General features: G+C 46.8%; 1 pseudogene; it reads left to right on the plus strand.

The window, feature by feature from the left end:
• Window positions 1–5,841, plus strand: part of LOC147990524 (uncharacterized) — a 75,556-nt pseudogene extending 69,715 nt beyond the window's left edge.
• The last annotated feature ends 5,150 nt before the right edge of the window (window positions 5,842–10,991 follow it).

Below are 10,991 nucleotides of genomic sequence, written 5' to 3' on the forward strand. Positions count from 1 at the left end.
CCACTACCTAACTGATTCCTTTGTGAGTAGGTTTAAATTTACATCATCGCGCAATTCTCACACTGTTTTATTTGATCTTTATGATAAATCATATACCATGGACCTGGAAGATTTTAATACTTCTTGTAAACTCCCGCGGTGAGGCAATGTTAGTGAACCTCGCAAATCTGAATTTAAAGACTTTTTTGCTAGTATCACTTTGGGGGAATCTAGAGAAATCACACAAGCTACCATAGGGAGCATTCATTTCCCTTCCATACATTATTTTGCTCTCTTTATTGGTAGATGCATTAATGGTAAAGATGAGGCTTGTCACATGTGCGTTCCAGATCTTTGTGTCCTCATGAGTGGGGTATTAGGCGATAAACAATATTACTTGGGGGGCATTGTAGCATGAAGGTTGCATCTTAACGGTATCAGTGGAGATTTGTTTGGTGGGATTTATGCAACTCGTGTAGCTAATTATCTTGGTATACCCATACATGGAAATGATATAGAGTCGCCTCCTGCTTATCTAGATTATAATGCTATTGTCCGCCATCAGTTTCTTGAGAGGAACAAACAGTTCCTCCAGTATCGACTAATCTTTGACAGACATCGCATTGTCCATGTTGCCCTCCCTGCTCCTACTTTCTTTAACTTCCAGGCAAAAAGGAGATATGTTATAACCAGGGAGGAGGCGAACGAGTACGAGAGGACGACGTAGGAAGCTCGCCTCCAAGCTGCAGCTCTTCAGGTACTAGCTGATGCATCTCAGTACAACCCCAGCTACGACTTTGGATATCCACCAGGCCAGCAGTGGCCATAGACCAACTTAGGCCAAAATCCTAAGCTTGGGGGAGTACGTATTTCTCACCGACATTACATTCATGTTCACACACTCATGCCAGTTGTCGGTGCTCATACTTTTTGATTGTACTATCCATGCTAGTTTATTTTCTCTTCTAAGCATTCTTCTTGTGTGTTTGAAAAACCTTAAGAAAAAAAGAAAAAAAAATTAGTTGTAGCTTTTAGCTAGTTTACTTTCCATCCCTGTAGTAGTAGTAATTAAAAGAAAACCCAAAAACATTTCTCGTTCTTCTTTTGCTTGTTGGGAGCTTTCCCGTGTAAATACTTTTATTTCTTTTCTTATTCTTTGGGGATCGAGAGGAGAAGACCATGATGAAAATGTTGAGTCGCTCTCATATGCATTATTGTTGATTTAACCAAGAGCCCATATTACCATGTCTTCTCCCCTGTATTAAATGCTTGCAGATTCCACCTTAGTCCAATGCACATGCACTATTATTATTATCCACACCGTTCGGTCATGCGAGTGAAAGGAAATAATGATGATATATGATGGACTGATGGAGATGAGAGAAGCTGGTATGAACTCGACCTATCTTGCTTTTGTAAATATGATTAGTTCATCATTCCTGATTCAGCCTATTATGAATGAAACATGTTTGCAATGACAATTAGAGATTATAGTTTCCCGTGCCAAGCTTAATTAGCTAGGAGTTTATAATAGTTTACCTTGCGTGCCAACATGCTATTAAAATGGTTGTAATATGGTATGATAGGCTGGTATCCTCCTTTGAACAATTCGAGTGGCTTGACTTGGCACATGTTCACGCATGTAGTTGAAACAAAATCAACATAGCCTCCACGATATTTATGTTCATGGTAATTTATATCCTACTCATGCTTGCATTCATTGTTGATTAATCTTAATGCATGTTCATGACTGTTGTCGCTCTCTAGTTGGTCGCTTCCCAGACTCTTTCTAGCCTTCACTTGTACTAAGCGGGAATACTGCTTGTGCATCCACTTCCATAAACCCCAAAGTTATTCCATATGAGTCCACCATACCTTCCTATAAGTGGTATTTACCTGTCGTTCCAAGTAAATTTGTATGTGCCAAACTCTAAACCTTCAAATGAAATTTTGTGTTGTATGCTCAAATAACTCATGTATCAACTAGGGTTGTCTATATCTTCCATGCTAGGTGGGTTTATTCTCATGATGAGTGGACTCCGCTCATAACTCACAAGAAAATGGCTGGTAACCGGGATGCCCAGTCCGTGCTCAAATCAAAATAATTGCAAACAAAACTCCCCCAGGATTGTTGTTAGTTGGAGGCACCCGTTGTTTCGGACAAGCCATGGATTGATGTTTGTTGGTGGTGGGGGAGTATAAACTTTACCATTCTGTTTGGGAACCGCCTATAATATGTGTATCATGGAAGATATCGAGATCTCTTGGTTGTTATGTTGACAATGAAAGTATGCCACTCAAAATATTATTTATCTCTGTTTCAAAACTCGAGCTCTGGCACCTGTGCAAATCCCTACTTCCCTCTATGAAGGGCCTATCTATTTAATTTTATGTTGAGTCATCTTCCTCTTATTAAAAAGCATCAGTTGGAGAGCATCGCTGTCATTCGCATTCATTGCTATTAATTTACATTGAGTATGACTATGACTAGATCTCTTTTACCATGAATTACAATGTCTAGTCAGTCCTTGATCTTTAGGGGTGCTCTGCATTTATGTTTTGCGGTCTCAGAAAGGGCTAGCGAGATACCATCTTGTTATATCATGTTATGATTGTTTTGAGAAAGTGTTGTCATCCGAGATTTATTATTATTGCTCGCTAGTTGATTATGCCATTGATATGAGTAAACATGAGACCTAAATGTTATTGTGAATATGGTTAGTTCATAATCTTTGTTGAAAACTTGAATGCTGGCTTTACATATTTACAACAACAAGATCAAATAGAGTTTGTAAAAGTTTTTCTTTATCACTTTCAGTTTGTCAACTGAATTGCTTGAGGACAAGCAAAGGTTTAAGCTTGGGGAGTTGATACGTCTCCAATGTATCTACTTTTCCAAACACTTTTGCCCTTGTTTTGGACTCTAACTTGCATGATTTGAATGGAACTAACCCGGACTGATACTGTTTTTAGCAGAATTGCCGTGGTGTTATTTTTGAGCAGAAATAAAAGTTCTCAGAATCACATGAAAATCCACGGAGACACGTTTTGGAATTAATAAAAAATATTGGCGACGGAATTAGCATCAGGGGGCACACACCCTGTCCACGAGGGTGCTCGTGGGCCCCCTGAGACTCCACCAACCCCAACCCCAACTCCATATATTCACTTTCGGGGAGAAAAAATCAGAGAGAAGGATTCATCGCGTTTTACAATACTGAGCTACCGCCAAGCCCTAATCTTCACCGGGGGGTTGATTTGGAGTCCGTTCGGGGCTTCGGAGAGGGGAATCCTTCGCCATCATCAGCATCAACCTTCCTCCATCACCAATTTCATGATGCTCACCGTCGTGCGTGAGTAATCCCATCGTAGGCTTGCTGGATGGTGATTGGTTGGATGAGATTTACCATGTAATCGAGTTAGTTTTGTTAGGGTTTGATCCCTAGTATCCATTATGTTCTAAGATTGATGTTGTTATGAGTTTGCTATGCTTAATGCTTGTCACTAGGGCCCGAGTGCCATGATTTCAGATCTGAACTATTATGTTTTCATGAATATATGTGAGTTCTTGATCCTAGCTTGCGAGGGAATAGTCACCTACTATGTGTTATGATCCGGCAACCCCGAAGTGAAAATAATCGGGACCACTCTCGGTGATGACCGTAGTTTGAGGAGTTCATGTATTCACTAAGTGTTAATGCTTTGGTCCGGTACTCTATTAAAAGGAGGCCTTAATATCCCTTAGTTTCCAATAGTACCCCGCTGCCACGGGAGGGTAGGACAAAAGATGTCATGCAAGTTCTTTTCCATAAGCATGTATGACTATATTCGGAATACATGCCTACATTACATTGATGAACTAGAGCTAGTTCTGTGTCACCCTATGTCACAACTGTCGCATGAGTTATCGCATCCGACATAATTATCCATCATTGATCCATTGCCTACGAGCTTTTCACATATTGATCTTTGCTTAGATACTTTTTCGTTGCCACTCTTACGCTTGCTACAAAACCTACTACTATTACTTTTGCCACCGTTATCGTTACTTCCATATTACTTGATGCAGATATTAAGTCTTTCGGGTGTGGTTGAATTGACAACTCAACTGATAATAATTGAGAATATTCTTGGGCTCCCCTTGTGTCGAATCAAAAAAATTGGGTTGAATACTCTACCCTCAAAAACTGTTGTGATCCCCTATACTTGCGGGTTATCAGTTCCCGAACTGTGCATCTAAGGATCAAAGGTAACAGGAGATAGGGGACACGATGTTTACCCAGGTTCGGGCCCTTTAGATGGAGGTAATACCCTACTTCCTGCTTGATTGACTTTGATGAGTATAGGGATTACAAGAGTTGATCTACCACGAGATCGTAATGGCTAAACCTTAGATGTCTAGCCTGTATGATTATGATTGTGATTGCCTCTACGGACTAAACCCTCTGATTTATATAGACACCGGAGGGGAATAGGGTTTGTACAGAGTCGGTTTACAGAAAAGGAATCTTCATATTTGTATGCCAAGCTTGCCTTCCATGCCAAGGAGAGTCCCATACGGACATGGGGGAAAGTTGTCTGTCTTGTATCTCCATGGCCCATTAGTCTGGCCCATATCACATAGCCCGGACACCCGAGGATCCCATAATCCTGGACTCCCTCAGTAGCCCCTGAACCAGTCTTCAATGACAATGTGTCCGGCGTGCAGATTGTCTTCGGCATGGCAAGGTGGGTTCCTCCTCCAAATATTTCGAAGTAGTTGATCATCAGTACTATATCCGGCTCTGTACAATAGTCATACCTGTGAATCACAAGGGTGGGATACAGATAAGTTCTGTCTTCTGAAGATTTCACTTGTGAGACGTTACGTCCGGCCATTTTATTATTTCAAACCGCTTTTCGGCCTCCAGTTTCGCGTTTCGAGACGCAACCTCTAGCAACACGTCTTGTCAAAGCAGAGATTGTGCCCCCTTATTACGGGATTCCCATCAATACGAGTTTTGGTAACCTAACCGTGCGGTTCGCATGACCCCTTGGGAACATGCGAGTTTTAAGGCTTGAAGGGGGGACGCTTGATATTCGCAGTCCATATAAGTGGATAGAACCCATCTGTTCCACCCCACGCCTCATTCTCTCTGCCTCTCCGTCCCCGAGCTCAAATGCCCAAACTCCTCCGACCATGGCCGGCTCTCAAGGCAAGTTGGTGTCCTCCTCCGTCACGGAGGAAAACATCAAGGAGTTGCGGGAAGCGCGGTATTTGACTGCGGAAATCAAGCACAGGCTTCCCGATCCGGCGGAGGTCAACCCCCCACTCCAAAGCTCAGTGAGAGGGTGGTGTTTATCCCCCACTTCCTCCGTGGACTCAGATTCGCCCTTCACCCCATTGTAAGGGGTCTCATGTTCTACTACGGGCTGGATTTTCACGATCTGGCCCCAAATTCGTTCCTTCACATCTCGGCGTTTATCGTCGTGTGTGAAGCCTTCCTCCGTGTCCCTCCACACTTCGGCTTTTGGCTCAAGAATTTTAATGTGAAACTGAAGGTGGTCAATGGGCAACACGTGGACTGTGGTGGTGCCATGGTGAGCAAGCTCCCCAAAGTCAATTGGCCAAAGGGAGTCTTTGTGGACACTGTCAAAATATGGCAGCACAAATGGTTCTATATCACAGAACCCCATGGCTCCAAGTGGGCAGCTGCACCAGCCTTTAGATCCAGACCCCCGCTGAGGCTTACATCCTGGACCGACAAGGGTCCAGACTGGGGGTCGGTCCTTGAGGTGCTGCTACTGCAGAAACACATCAAGAGCATGACAGCGAAGGACGTCACCCTTGCCGACGTAATCCAAGTGATGCTGATCCGCTGAGCACTTCCCTGCCAGAGGCGGCCCCTCAAGATGTGGGAGTTCAATCCGGAAGGGCCGCGGACCCTACAATGGTTCTACGGCACATCGCATAAGGGGTCTGGAAACTGCTTTTTAAGAAGAAGAAATCATGGCCAAGGTCCTCAGACGACACCGGCCTTGACTGTAACCATCCGTCCTCCGAGGTAAATTCTAAAAACTCCGAACACCAATAAGCTTTGTTAACCTGAGGCGCTAAGTAATCCATCCCCAAACAAGTCTGTATTAAGAAGGTAGAGCAGATCCGGTGTCCGGCTCCCCTCCCTGAAGACCCAGCCAACCCCCTTCTAATGAGGATGCTGGTCCCAGCGCCATACCAAGCACCGACAAAGAAGGACAAGAAGAAGAAAAAAGAGGGGGCCACTTCGGACGCAGTGTCCAGAGACGCTAATGCCTAGTCCTCACACGAGGGTGATGATGATCACGAGGAGGAGGAAGAAGAAGATCCTCCTTGCAAGGGAAAAAAGAGGGCAGCCTCTGAAGACCTGGAAGCCGAAGCGTCCAAGAGGGACAAAATTACCCTCCCCGATGACTCGAAGTCAGACGCCGAGGTTGTCCCGAAGCATCGGTGCCGGACTAAGCCCCAAGCCGACTCGTAAGTGGTCCGGGATTTTTCGCACTTATTCAATTAATGAACTGTGATGGTAACTCTAAGTTCGGTCTTTTAGTCCGGCCCGTGATCTTCCCCCACTATCTTCGTCTCGGGGGATCTGCCATCAGAGATGATGGAGAGCGGGTCGCCTCCATTAGCCTCCCCACCGCCTAGGGCGGATAACACTGAGGTGACGTCTCATAGGCCCTCCCTGAGCCTTGAAGAGATGCGGGGGGCGATTTAACGGCTCCAGAGGGTAATACCTTGGCTACCGGAGGGCCGGGGGGGACAGTCTTCATGAAGACCGGCGAAGACGGCCCCGGTCAATCCGTCCCCCAGCCACAGACTACTCCGGAGACCCATATGGCCCCGGGGTCTGGTGAACAACCTCCTACATGCGAAGAGGGAGCGGTGACCTCTACTAATCCGGAGGCGTCGAATACAATTGCGGGTGCACTTCAAAGTGCATTCGTCCTAGAGGAGCACCGCACCCTGATGGGCATGGTGTCTGAGAAGATTCAGTCCGCCAAGAGCGGGCTGAATGAAGCCTTCTCCAGCCTGCTAGCAGGTTTTGAGGTACACAATGTAATGTTTTTGATCATTTTTGTGAACTACATGCATGTACACAGATGGTAGCCCTTGGGACTCTATTCCGTTTTTAAAAGAAAAGCGAGCAGAGGATCAATAATCAATTATCAGGTGGTAACACACTGTTTTATTTGGATTAAAACAGGCTTCACTGTTAACAGTGACTGCCCAATCTGCAGAAGTTACCGAACTCAAGCGGAAACTGGAGTGAGCCGAGGAGGACCTAGTCCTTGTTAACACGCGGCTTGACCAGGTGCATGGTAGCAGATACATCTTCCTGTATGCCTTTTTATGTCTGTGTTTTCTGTGGAAAGTCAAAATCTGCAATGTGCGTGCTTGTACAGATGGTGCCACCGCAGTGGAAGCCCTTAGAAGAGAGCTTGCTCGAGCCAAGGAGCAAGCAAGGGTAACCAAGGCAGCCGCCAATAAGGCGGCTGCGGACTTGACAGCCGAACAGGCCGCTCGGCGCCGTTTTCAGGAACAGGTGACCAAGATGGATCAAAAACTCAAGGACACCGCCGCCAAGTGTGAGTCCTTGGAAACAGAAAATAAGGCGAAGGGAATCGAACTCACCAAGTCCCTTCAAGATGCTTCGGAAGCACAGTCTGAATCCCGCTCAGCGTGCGAAGAAATCTGTCAAGCCGGTCAGATAGCGGCCGGTAAGCCTTTTCTTTTATAGGCTAAGTTTAGGGACTGGAAGTATGCCTTGCTTAATCGACTGTGGAGTTCTCCAGACGCATATGTGGATCTGCCGATGAGTGCTGCGGACGCCGCCCAATTCTTCCAGGCTCAGGAGGGGTATGAGTCGGAGAAGCTCTTTTGGTCGAAGTTTGTGGGGCAAGAGCGTCCCCTACTGTTAAATGACCAGATGGCGCAATGCGCAGAGCTGCATAAGATGTCTGGCACGGCCATGAAGGACGTCATAGTCCGGATGTGGCCAACTGAATTCATTCCGGACAGCTACTTCGGCCTCGTGTGGCGTCTCGTCGATGTGCTGCCCCGAATTGACTCCATCAAGAGGTGATCCTGTATGGAAGGAGCACGTATGGCTTCCGCCCGTGTTAAGATGCACTGGGTGAAAATAAATGCCAAAAAGGTGGCAGTTGAGGGTCCTCCCAAAAGAAAGGCCCACCGCACACCAGAGCGCTATTTTGAGGATGTGCTAAAGTTGCTCGCCTTATAGAGGGCCAATGCTCTAAGGACGTAGTGTTCGAATAAAAGGGTCCGAACTGTTCGGGGATGTTATAAACTAAATGTTTTGTAATATATTCATTCCTTGATGAAAAGTTTTTATCCTCCTATGTGGCCGTTTATTATATCTGAGAGTTCCCAGTCGTCAGCTTCAGCCCCCATGTAGATGCTACTGGGGTGTTCGGGATTGCACATAACTACACTTGACCCAACGTCTTGGTCCTTGAAGGAGGTGTTAGTGCGGCGAACCAGGCAATCAGACTATTCGGTTTTATTGCTCTCACTTAGCAATAGGAGTTTGACAATGGGTCTATTAGATATCCCCTAGTATGTACGCCGCTACCCTGATGCGGATGCATTACATATTTGACCGGGAAATGGTCCTTTGTGTAATACGGAAAAATCACTAAGGATTGTACTGAATCGCCGAGTGGCTGACCAGCTCTCGCCGCATCATTACAGTCAGTTTTCGGCTTGCTCTACTGAGGTGCTTAACAGGACAAACCAGAAACACAATCGCAGTAGTTCTCCCTTTACTACCCTAGCCGACCAGACGGAACGTAAGGTAGCAAGCACAGGAGCCGGGCAACCCAACTATTGCCCAAAGACATGATTCGGAGCCGATGCATATAATGCCATGCTCGGGACGCCGAATTGTGCTGTTAAGCTGTACGGACTTCTGTTTGGCAACACATATGTTGCCTTATAGAGCCCCTGGCAATTTTATGCCGAGGTGTGTATGTGGGACCACTTAACAGGTGGAATAAAAAACGATACCAAATAAGAGTTTTGGTTCACTAAAATCTAATTGATACGTCAAAACATAATCTTACAGAAGGTACCATAATCACCAAGGCCATTTTACATGCCAGGGGTCTAGGGCTAAGGGAAAAGCTCTATGCAGGTTCCTAAGCAAAGTTGTGGTCTTCCTGCCGCACGTCTGCGCTGCTTTTTGCCCCAAATAAGAAAGATTCCTTTGAAGGAAAGGCCTTCGGCCGTGTATACGGAAGCGGGCTTGGAAAGAGTCCTGATGGGTCCAAAGAATGAGTGGGTTTTGATTCACCTGTGGTAAAAAAGAAAAGATGGTTAAATAAAGGGGAAGGCCGTATAAGGCCGAACCTTTTTATAGGGCTGTCCATATATTGCCTCCGCCGATACCCAAGGTATTTTGAGTGCATAATTGTGCACGCGCGGTATGAATCCCGTTGATGTACGTGGCGGTAGACGGAGGATGGTGTGACACCCGGATAATTAAGCTACAGTAACCCTTGCCTGATGATGCCATGTCACCTCAATTACTGTTGTTACTCTTGCGTAGTTCAAAATCAATTCGAAATTCAAATTTTAAAATAAAGTCAAACTAGAAAAAAATCAAATGTCAAAACTAAAAAGTACAACCGGTGACAAATAATGCATAGGTAATTATGGTGAGGAAACCACTTTTTTATAAAGTGTTTAAATGCTCTAATATAAATAAAATAGTAGCAAACATAATTATTGAAATGCCTTTACTAATTAATAAAATATCAAACTAAATTATTTGAGGACTAGACTTTTGGTGGCAGTGCAGCTTATTGTGTAGTATTTATATGTCAAGGCTCCACTTTTTACAAAAGTCATTTGGTTCAAGTTTTAAATGGAAAACAGAAGCTAATTAAAAGAAATAGAAAACAAAAGGAAAAAGACAAAAGAAAAGTAAAAAAGAAAAACTAATCTACTGGGCCACGGGGCCCATTAGCCCAAGAAAAACGGCCCAGCCCACCCCTGCCATTCCCTTCCCGTCGCTACAGGAGATGGAGGGGGTCGTGGCAGCCATCCACGGCGCCTTGGCCGCGGTGGCGACCATCGGCGACCCCTGCCCCGCCTACAAGGCTCCGTCGACGCCCTTGAAACCCTAGCCCCCTCGCAGTCCTTCCCCCCTCGCGCCCCCTCCTTCTATGCCCGCCGATGTCGCGGCGCCCTAACCGGTCCGCCTCTGCCCCGCCGACCTCCTCGCCGTCATCCGCGGCCACCGTCGTCTCCGGCGTGCGGGAGCACGTCCAGGAGGTCCGTCGCGGCCGGATCCGTCCGCTCCGGGGATCACCTCAAGCCGGGACGGTCCGTGTGCTCGCCATCGAGCCCTTCTCCGCCGCGGACGTCACCAACTCGTCGTCGTTGCCACAGCTCCGGGCCGCCTCCGACCTTCTAACCTCGTCCATGAGAACCAGGGTGAGCTTCTCCCTCGGGTCCCCTTTTAGCCCTTCAATTTGGACGTCGTAGGCCGTCATCTCCGTCGAGCTCAAACCCCCGTGTACGCGTACGTGCGTGCGCTCGCTGCTGCCTGTTACTTCTTCTGCTGTCGTTGTTGCCGGTGCTGCCGGTTGTCGATGCTGCTGTCCCGTGCTCGCCCGCCCCTACTTCGTGTGTGTTCCTGCGCTGCTGCTCGGTTTGCTGCTGGCCGCTGCTGCCGCGTACCGCTGGCGCCGCACTGCTGATGCTCCTTGCGTGCTTCTGCGCTGCCCTGCCTCTGTTCTGCTTGCTGCTAGCCATGGCAAAGGCCATGGCCGTGGTGTGTGAGAGCTCAATGTGTGTGTGCGTGAGTTGTGTGTATGGCTAGCTTTTGCCATAGCCCTGTGTGGCCGGCCCTTTGCTAGCTTAGGGACTAATCCCCAGTTAAAACAAACCCTTTTGTTAGACTAGTTTATATTAGGCTTAGTTTTAGTTGGGCCTATGACAGCGGGGCCCCACGCCCTCTTTTCTAAAA

This window comes from Triticum urartu, chromosome 1A (genome assembly GCF_056163025.1).
Source record: "Triticum urartu cultivar PI428250 chromosome 1A, HENAU_Tu73, whole genome shotgun sequence".
NCBI lineage: Eukaryota > Viridiplantae > Streptophyta > Magnoliopsida > Poales > Poaceae > Triticum > Triticum urartu.